Raw genomic sequence first — 10,497 nt, 5'->3', positions numbered from 1 at the left:
CGATCCCTCGTACCTGGAACGCCACACACCTGAAGTTGTACTATAGCTAAGAGCTTTGTAAGTAAAGATAAACACAAATATTACATTGTAATGTCTCTGTTAAAACAGTTTCAAGGGGGCACTCTTTTTTCCCTAAGGAGGGTTTTTAATGAGGCCACCCAATAAAAGAAGAGTTTTCGAAAGTATAAGGTGTTTTCAGATTGCATATGTGTTATTTCCAAAAGTTTCGAAGAAAGACCTTGTCATTCGTACATGATTTAAGGCACGAAAAGATATGTCGCGTGTTTTCTAAAGTTTTAAAGTCCTCATCGTTTTTCGGCGATTGGAGGCACCAGTTAAGTTTTTAAAGTCCTCATCGTTTTTCGGCGATTAGAGGCACCAGTTAAGTTGTTAAGTCCTCATCGTTTATCGGCGATCGGAGGCACCAGATGAAAGACCTCCTCGCCGTTGTGCGGGCGCAGGCGAGAAAAGTCCTCAGTGCATCCAGGGGGGAGGAGATGTACGCCCTGGGCAAGTTGAGGCACCGGATAAAGTCCTTATCGCCGTTGTGCGAACTAAGGCCCATCAAAGACCTCCTCGCCGTCGAGCGAGTGCAGGCGTGAGAAAGAAAAGGTCCTCAGTGCATCCAGGGGGGAGGAGATGTACACCCTGGGCAAGTTGAGGCACCAGACAAAGTCCTTCTCGCCGTCGAGCGAGTTAAGGCCGTTTAAAGTCCTTCTCGCCGATGAGCGAGTTCAGGCGAGTAAAAGTCCTTCTCGCCGATGAGCGAGTTCAGGCGAGTTAAAAGACCTTCTCGTTTGTGCGCGAGTATAGGCAAGATAAAATCCTTCTCGTCTTGAACGAGTTCAGGTATGGCGAAGAGGGTGGAAGAAGCTTGAAAGGTGGCTAAGGTAGGTTCGAAGAGAACGCCTAGCCAGCCAGTCTCTAGCTCTGGGGTTCAGGGAGGTAAAGGAAGATCCCAAAGGGCATTTCTGCCTCAGATAAAGAAATGACTGCCAAAGCCTGAGGCTAAGGAAAGCTGGTGTTGCCAAGAGGTCTAGGTGATCGCGAAAAGTTCAAACACGACGAGAAGGTTGAAAGACTTGTTTGATAAAGCGGGTCAAGTGGGACGTTGTTTGAACCAATGATTGAATCACAGTTCGTTGCTTGGAACTTTTCTTACGATCAGGTTAGTGCCTCAGGGGTACAAGTTGTTTAAAGCGATTATTGCTTAAGTTTGAATCGGCTCGAAGCAGTTACGCCAAAGGTCATGTTTTCAAAATCGCTAAGTTAAACGCAGCAGAGTTAAACATACAAAGAAAGTAAAGCGCTCAAAAGGAGTCAGAAGAAATGTCCAAGTCTCGCCATTGAAATAAGAAGCTGTTCAAAATACGTGTGCAAGAGTTTTTTACAAGGTAAATACAAGTGAATTCATAAAGAAGCAGATGGGGTAGAATTGGTTGAGCCTTCGGCGGGAACGACCTTCCCATCTACTACTTCGTTGTCTAACGACACCATGCTAAGGTAAAGATCGGGGAATAGGCATGCGAACTGTTCTCGAGCGGCATCAAACCCGGCAACTAGAATCTGAGCGGAGCTTAGCTTAAGTTCTTCAATTTGCTTTTGAAATCCTTCAACCTGCTGCTTAAGCTCCTTGTTCTGCTGCTCCAGCTCTTCGACCTGTTTTCGGAGTTGTTTGTTGGTCTCTTGAGCTTGAAGAAGGTCGTCAGCCACCTTCTTGGATTCTGTTTGAGCTTGGGCCAACTCGGCAGCCATCTTCACCTTCTCTTTGTTTGCCTCGGAGAGATCAGCCATGGCGTCGTCTCTTGCTTTCTCTACTTGCCCAAGTAGCTTCTCGCGGTCGATCGACCTTTGCTCCAGCTTCTGTACCTTATCGGCATTGGCTTGAATTTGAGCCTCCAGGTCGCTCGCCTTGGTACGTAGAGGCACGATTCTGCTTTCAAGTTCAACTTTTTCTTGGGCAAGTTCATGGACTTTGCGGCGAAGGTCAACAGCTTCCTTGCGCGCAAGCCTAAGCTCGATGTTTAGGGCATCCTCCACTCGAGAATGTTCCATTTCCGTGAGCGTTAGGCTGAATGACACCTTCTCCACCTCGACCTTCATTGTGCTGTTCTCGGTCTTGAGGTTGTAGATATCATCCTGTAGCCGCCTGGTGGAGCTCTCCACAGCTCTCGTTATGATTGATGGGATATCCTCTGCAATGGTTTTGAGTTTAGCAGTCAGAGGTTCCCACATCCTCGTGACCTCGAGGGAAAGATTTGCAGCTTGGAGAGGCGCCAGGGGGGCTTGTTGAGGGTTCTCGTCGCCGCCTTCCTTAACAATATTTTCGGTGGTTGCTTCTTGGCGCGGCGACGCAATCGGGGACTCGGTGATTAGGATTGGAGAGGTGTGAGTGACCTCATCCCCAATTGGAATGATTCCTGCAGCTGAAGTGTTGGAAGGAGGGCCCCCTCCTGCTGATATATGTGGTGTAGAGGCGCTCGGAGGGTCCTCTAAGAAGTTTGGCTCCGGGGCCTCAGTTGCAGGTGGCGCAGTGGCCAATGGAACTGCTTGGACTGGTGGTGAAGGAGCTCGTGGCGTTGGCGATGAGGGAGGAGGGGCAGGTGTTGACGGTGGTGTTGAAGCTGGAAGGGGGGGTGGGGCAGGTGGAGAAGGTGGTGCCACCCTTGTCCTCTTTGTAACGAGGCCATCCTCAGTGACCTCGTCGTCCTCTTCCTCATCCTCTTGGACAACTTGGGGGGCCTTCCGTTTTGGCCTCTTCAGGACCAGTTTCTTTCGTTGCGCGGGCTCCTTAGGCGGTGATCGCCCATGAATGATGGCCTTCTCGACCGCCGAGTTGGGCACAGTCTGGGAACCGCTCGCCAACCCGTGGTTGCGGGCGAGCGCCTTCAAGTCAGCGAGCATATTCTTACCCAACATGGTGTCTACGTAAAATGAAAGTGCATAAGTTAGCTCAAAGGAGAATGGAGTAAGTGTACAAGGCAATGAAACAGCAAAAGCAGGCATATGCAGAAAAGATAAAACCAAAGTCTTGTGTGTGTCACACAAGACGCCCAGAAACAATATCAGAAGCAATGTTAAGACAAGGGTATAGCGTCCTAACCTATTTGGAATTCCAACTGGTCCTCAAAGAACTCGAAGGAAATCAGGGTGGGGGTCAAGAATGTTATGTGGGCATCTGCCACCCTCTTCCAGAATAGGCAAAGGTCTCGATCCAAAGCTCCCATGCTATCAGGACTTCTGGGCCTCCTGAAGCAGCTCTTGGACTCCTTTTTCCCCTTGTCCACCCAGTACAAGGGGAAACCGTCGAGAAGGGAAGGGTCTTTGTCATTTGCGCGAACCTGGATGAACTTCCCCTTCCAATCCTTGTACGACTGCTGGAAGATGGTGAAGATGGATCTCCCAGCAATGGCGTTCAGGCTGACCCACAGGCGATCTCCTGGGTGTTTGGCCTCAAACAGAAATAAAAATACGTCCACTGACGCGGGCAGCCCCAGGTGGGCACATGTTATCTCGAAGGCTCGGACAAACGCCCAGCTGTTGGGGTGAAGCTGGGCGGCAGCAATATTGAGCTCGGTTAAGAGTTCCCTCTCAAATCGAGTGAGAGGGAACCTGAGTTTGACCTTCTTGAAGAAAGTGGTGTAGACGAAGCAGAAGGGCCCGTCGGCGCTCACTTTATCATCGGCGCACACTGGCAGAGTGGCGGGGCAAGGCAGCACCATCATTCTCTCATCGTGCTCCTTGTGGAACGATTGGTGGGCCTCGTCCCCGTTGGTCAATCGCAGAACCGCTCCCGCAGTGTTCACCGACGACGTTTCCTTTAAGAGGGTTGAGCTGGCCCATGAGTATAAAACCTTGAAGTCTGGCAGAGGGATGGGGGCTCCTCCAGCGTTTGGTGGAGTCGCCTGGGCCAGAGCGGTTTGAGAAGACGCAGGCCTCACAGCCTGCGAAGAGGGAGCGCCACGAACTTGCGTGGGGTCGTGTGCTTGTGAAGGAGGGTTTCGCGCTGATGGAGGGGGGTTCGGGGTGATCTTCGTGCGAGTCATGGTAGCAACTGCAAACGAAGGAGGAAGGAAAAATAATCAGGAGGGTTACAAAGGCTGACTCGATCATGAAAGGAAGGTGAAAGACGAACGAATGTGAGTTCGTTGCGACAATCGGCAAAGCCCTAAGTCACGCAGAAGGAGAAATGAAAAAAAACAGCCCACAGCGTATGCACCAGACAGTTACAGGATGATGCAAATCGGTGAAAATGCAAGAAAACCCAGCAGATGAAGGAAAGCAGTTACCTTTCGATGATCGGGAGAATGTTAAAGGGAGGTGGTGATCTAGAGCGTCGAGGAACGTCGAGAGCTTTCGCAGGAAGAAATGAGAGCGTATGCAAGTGTGAAGAAAGTGATGGAACAGTAGGAGCGTAAGGGGTTTAAGGGTCTTCGAACGGTTTTGGGAAGCGCTAACGGCAGATGAAGATGGCCGTTGATGAGAGCCACGTGTCGAACGATGCGCGAAGAGTTTGGTGGAGCGTCAGAGCAGCAGAAAGTACTACCGCTTGGAATTCTGCGCCCATGCCACGTAGACCGGTGTTAACGAAGGCTTTTTCAGTCTTTTCGCTAGACAAGTCTTCGCTTAAGACTGGGGGGCTTGTGTACCGCCCTGATGGTCGGATGCGATGACGTGGCATCCTGTTACAGTGTAGGCGTGTTGACAAGGCGCCAGGTTGACAGTTGGGAAGGAAGTCAGAAGGCACGTGTAGTCGCCGATAGTTAAGTTGGCGAGTTCCGATCTCCAGCTTACCAGAATAGGCGATCGCCAGGTTGAGGACGAAGTCGCCAGATGCAGACTCAGGCGACCAGGCAGTCGGAGATCGCCAGAACAAGCACATCGCCGAAGTTAAAGGAGAAGCAGATTATGAAGGCGGCCGGCGAGACCACAGGGAAGGTGTATGAAGGCCCTACCTCGCCAGTTTCAGTAGAGATCGCACTCCTGAGTTAGCTATGCACTGGGCAGCACCATGCATAAGTAACTTAGCCAAAATGAGAGTAGAAGCAGCGCCAAGTCAGGGAGCCTCCAGATGATGGCACGTGTACAGTTGGATACGAGCCACGTGTCCAAGTCTGTAACTGCCAGGGGAGAGAAAACCACCAGGTATATAAGAGTTCCTAACAGATTTTCTAAGGTACGCACGTTCAGTTCATACACTTTACGCTTGCGAGTGACAGAGCTGTTTGTGAGAGAGATTTGCACGGTTCCAGTTCTTAGTATTTGGTGATACCGTCACTAACTTGAGCGTCGGAGTGCGATCGGCCGCAGCGGCGCCGTATCGTTTCTTTGCAGGTTCTTGAGATAGATCCAGAGGAGGAACGGAGGTGGGAAGCGGCGCGCACGTCGATCCTTTGACGAGGCATTCTCCAGCGCTCCGGTCAACAGGCAGGATCAGTTACTTAGTGGATACCCCAGTGGTTTCTGGGAAACTGGATGTAGCTCTTGGTTTAAAAGTGAACCAGTATAAATTGTGTGTGCTGTCTCTCTCTCCTTTAAACTCTTTAATTTTAGTTTGTATATTTGTCAACTGGTATAAACAACCGATTAAATACGATACACTTATTTACATTATCAAAAGGATTAAATATTACCTCATCATCCTGACATTTTACTCTAAGTTCTCCTTTGTCCACATCCACTATGATTTTAGCAGTTTTCAAAAAAGGTCTGCCGAGAATCAAAGGAACCTCCTCATCTTCCTTCATGTCCAAGATAAAAAAAAATCCATAGGGAATATAAACTTGTCTATTTTCATAAGAACATCTTCTACCACGCCATAAGGATGTTTCACAATTATGTTCGCCAACTGTAACTGCATCTTGGTGGGTTTAACCTCCAAGTCACCTATATGTCTTAGCATCATCCAAGGCATCAAATTGATACTTGCCCCTAAATCCAATAGGTCTTAAATAAATCTCCTATAGACACACAAAGATTAAAACTCCTTGGATCCTTGAATTTTTTTGGCAAGTCTTCCTGAATCAAGGTACTGCTTCCAACTTTCGGCTCTATATCTTTCTCTTCAAAACAACACATCTTCCTTCTAACTCCTTCAAAAAAAAATTTGACCATCCTGCAAAATAATTTTTAAGAAGCAATTTATTGAAAAAACATCCTTTTTTTCTACATGAATAGGAGGATATGATAAATCTTTTATAGCACTCATCTCATCTTCACTCTTTTTATTATTTCCTTCCTTTATTCTTTTCTCTCTTCTATTTTCCTCATCTCCTTCCCTCTTAATCTCATTCTTTTCTATCTCAACTCTTACCATCTCTTACCATCCCTCTTTCCTATTTTTTCATCACTCTCTGTAGTAATTTTATTGGAATGCTCCTTAGGGTTGGTTGTGGTGTTGCCTAGAAATTGGCCATTTTTTCCCTCTACTATTTGTTAGGCCATTTTTCCTATCTGAATCTCCATATTCCTGATCATCGCCATATTATTCTCTTGACTGCCATTATGGCTTTGATGAATTTCTCCACGGTATCTTCAAGTTTACTCGTCCTTTCAGGCATGGATGGGAAATTTGGTTGATGTTGTTGTTGGAAGGTCCTTGCTTATTGGATGAACCATAGTCTTGCTTCCACCCAAAATTTTGATTCAAATTGCTTTTCCAACCTTGAGAATAATTGTTGGAAAAGCCACATTGCCTTCCTTGATTGCCCTTATAATTTACCTCAACTTTAGGTGAATTGGTCTGATAAGAATAGTGACCATTAGGATGATCACCTCCACAAAAATCACACCTGATGGGTATACTATGACTTTGAGATGAGTAAACCGCATGCAATTGTTGGGGAATTTAGCCATTTGTACGGTTAGTTGCTCAATTATTGTGTTAGAATTTGCTCAATCTCCAACAACCCTCTCTTTTGACTACCTTGTCTATCATTCTGAGCTTGATAATCAATTGTTGCCAAAGCATCAATAATTCTCGTTGCTTGATTCATATCAATACCCACCATTGTGCCACAAGCTGCGGTATCTAGGAGCATCTTCGTGTCAGATCTAAGACCATTAAGGAATATGCGCAGTTGAGAAATATCTTTAAACCCATGATTCGGGCATTTTCTTAGCATCATTTTGAATCTCTCCCATGTCTCACAGAAAAATTCATTTGATCCTTGTCTGAACATAGAGATTCCAGACTTTGCTTTGATGTAGTGAGATATTGGAAAAAATCTTTGCATAATTTTTTCCTCTACATCCTTCCAGCTAATGAGACTCTAATTTGGATGTGATTTGAGCCACTCCTTAACTTTACATGCCAATGAAAATGGAAACAAACATATATAAACATTCTCAAGATCACCTGATTGAAAACTCATTGTTCCCACCAATTCATAAAATGTAGCCAAGTGTGTATGGGGATCCTCAAGATCCATGGTTGTAAATTGATGGGTACTGATGAGAGTGAGGAAAGCGAGTTTCATCTCCAAGGCACTATTCATAGCAGGTATTGCAATTCTAGAAAAAAATTTAGGCCCCTGGTGCATGGCATAATCTCCAAGTGTTCTCCTAGGAGGTGGTGCTTGCTCGTCTGCCATGTTGGTGTCCTTCTGAAGACTATTATGAGTGGGAAAAGAAGAAGTTGAGGATTCCTCTCTAGTGTCTCCTTGCCTTTCTTTTGTCTTTGTTTTTCTATTCCTTTTTGCTACCCTTTCAATCTCTATTTCAAATAACAATTGGTCTTTGGGAACTTGACCTCTTAATATCGTATAAAACAACTAATTCAAGGGTTAGCACAAGGATTCACTAGCAGTAACAAGATATTTTTTTAAAAATTCAAAACAAATAAGAGGAAATAAATTCAAACAAATATGAAAAGAGAATAAAATTAAAACAATAAATGCAAATCTTCAGATTAAAAGAAAAGAAAAAAAAATCTGTAAATAAACAAAATAAAAACAATAACAAATATAAACACACTAAAAATAAAATTAAACAACTTAGTATTCAAATCAGAGGTTGATAGCAATTAACATTTCAAGTTTATTCCTAGCACTCAAATATGATAAGTATTATTGTTTAGGTCAGAACCATAAAAATACTTTCCAGTCATATTTAAGATTCTAGATCAAAAATTAGAAGCAAAACAGTACCAATAATCAATCAAGAATAGAATATTATATTCAGATATCACCTCAATACATAAGAGTTTGAACAGATTACTCCCAATCCCAAATGGTGGAATTAGCCACACATCTTCTAACACCTTTTATTCTCCCAATTGGGTTACAAGTCACTCAATGGTGTTTTCCTCTCAATCTTTGCACACTAGGGTTATGTCTCAAGCCCCCTATTTAAACTAATTTGTTTGGGCTTAAGTGGATTCTTGCTCAAGCGAGACTTACTCCCTTAAGCGAGTAAAGCGTCGAATTTGTTCAATGCTACTGGAGCATTCTCGCTCAAGTGAGAATGGGCTCGCTTGAGCGAGATGCTTTGATGCCGAGTTGGGCTTTTTGTGCATTTATGCATTTCGGGGATTTCCAGCTTTCTCCTATTAGCTTATATTATTCTTTTTTTCCCAAGAAACCTGAAATTAACACCAAATTTGGGAATAAAATGTTCTTATTCAAATAAATATCATAAAATATGTAGAAAGGTATAAATTCATAAATTCAAAATTATTTTATATGTATTTTAGCAATTAATACTCATAAGTGTCTACATTTTAATATGCATATTACTAGAATTAGACGTTTATCACATGAAGAATCCGTTGTTATGTGTGTGTTTAGTTGGGTAGATTTTGTATTGTTAATTGGCATCTAGTCATGATACAAGTTCATATGATTTGAAATCTCTTTTGAAGGTTTTCTTTTTCAAATTTGTGTTACTTTTAGTTAGTTGATTTGTATTTTAAATCAGTTGCAATAACTTCTGTTTAAATTGTGACAACTACAATAAGTATTTCAACAAATTGATTTATCGTATCAACCGATTGAAAAACACTTAAGGTTTTTTTAAAGAATTTAAAAAATGATTTGTTTTCTTTTGTCTTGTTAAGTAAAAATCAATCAGTTATTTCGAGAAATGAACTGATTTTTTATGTGGTGATTTCAACAGAAAATAAAAACAATTCATTTGTTTTAAAAATCATTTAATGATTTTAACAAAATGTTGTTATGATTTTCAAATGGTATTTAAATGATCAAACTGTTTTAATAATCTTTCAAATCCTAGATAACGATAGTTTTCATATCATTTTAAAAGAAATAGTTTTTCAAGAGTGAAAATCAAATAACTTTAGAATCATTCATTCAAGTGTGTAAAACCCAAGTGAATTCTAAATTCATTCTTTAACATTGTTTTTTTTTATCGGCAATAAAAAATAAATAAATTGGAATCACTTCAGGGGTGATTCAACCCTTATACACGGTGTCCAAACACCGATTCCAGCCTAAAGCCTCTAAAACTAGCTAAAACTAACAAAACAAACATTGCCCTTAAAACTTCAAGTGACTAACCTCATACACACCAAAGGTTCTAAACACCAATCAGAAAATGAAAACGACACTAACCGAAAATTTGTGGAGACCCAAGCCCACACCTTTACCTGCACCAGAGCAAAAACTTCAGATACGTCAGTCACTCCACTTTTGAAATAAATGTTATTCCTATGTTTCCAAATCTGGCTAACCACCCCGACCCAGATTGTGTTCCAAACCATATTAACCGTCTTTGAAGAAAAACTCATCCTAAACTGAACAAAGTTAATCTTCGGTTCATTGTGGGACACAAACAAAACCCAAAGCCATTGTAGCATAAACACCATAAACGTCGAGCAAAGCTACAGTCAAAGAACAAATGTCTACCAGATTCTTCCTCCTTCCCGCACAAACAGCACAACAGGCTATCTACCAGATTCTTTAACATTGTTCTGTCGTACAATTCTTTTGTGTGAATTCTCTCTCTCCTACTCTGATATTTGTGATATATATTGTTCTTTGTGTTTTGCACATAAATTAATCAATTATTATCTAGAAGAACATGTTTAAATTTTGATTAGATAACTCTTAATGTTTTAATAGAAAAATATCTATAAAGTAATTGTCATTAAGATTTTAGGTTACTTTTAAGTATATGAAGACTTTTTGAAAGGACTTATATAATTTAAGTAATCTATATCCTTATATAAAGAGATACATCATCATTTGGTATAACTTTCTTTGTGTCATCTTTTAATTAGACAAATTTACTCTTTAATAAATAAAATATGATTTATTTAATAAAATAAATAATTGAATATTTTTTCTTTCTTAGTAAATAACGGTTATATTACTTCTTAATACTAATTTTACAAATATATATATATATATATATATTTTTTTTTTTTAAATTGTATTATTTTATTTTTTTAATCAATTATTCATAACAAAAATAAAATTGTAAAAAATTTAAAATTGTATATATTTTAATGTAATAAAAATGTAAATACACATGTGTTTT

General features: G+C 41.8%; 1 pseudogene; it reads left to right on the top strand.

Annotated features, from left to right (window-relative positions):
• The first annotated feature begins 7,095 nt into the window (after nucleotides 1-7,095).
• On the top strand, nucleotides 7,096-7,201 carry LOC137830785 (small nucleolar RNA R71; annotated as a pseudogene).
• Nucleotides 7,202-10,497: the final 3,296 nt, after the last annotated feature.

This window comes from Phaseolus vulgaris, chromosome 7, assembly GCF_000499845.2.
Source record: "Phaseolus vulgaris cultivar G19833 chromosome 7, P. vulgaris v2.0, whole genome shotgun sequence".
Classification (NCBI taxonomy): Eukaryota; Viridiplantae; Streptophyta; class Magnoliopsida; order Fabales; family Fabaceae; genus Phaseolus; species Phaseolus vulgaris.
The sequence above is the reverse complement of the archived record's forward strand: the minus strand, read 5'-3'. Positions and strand labels throughout refer to the sequence as shown.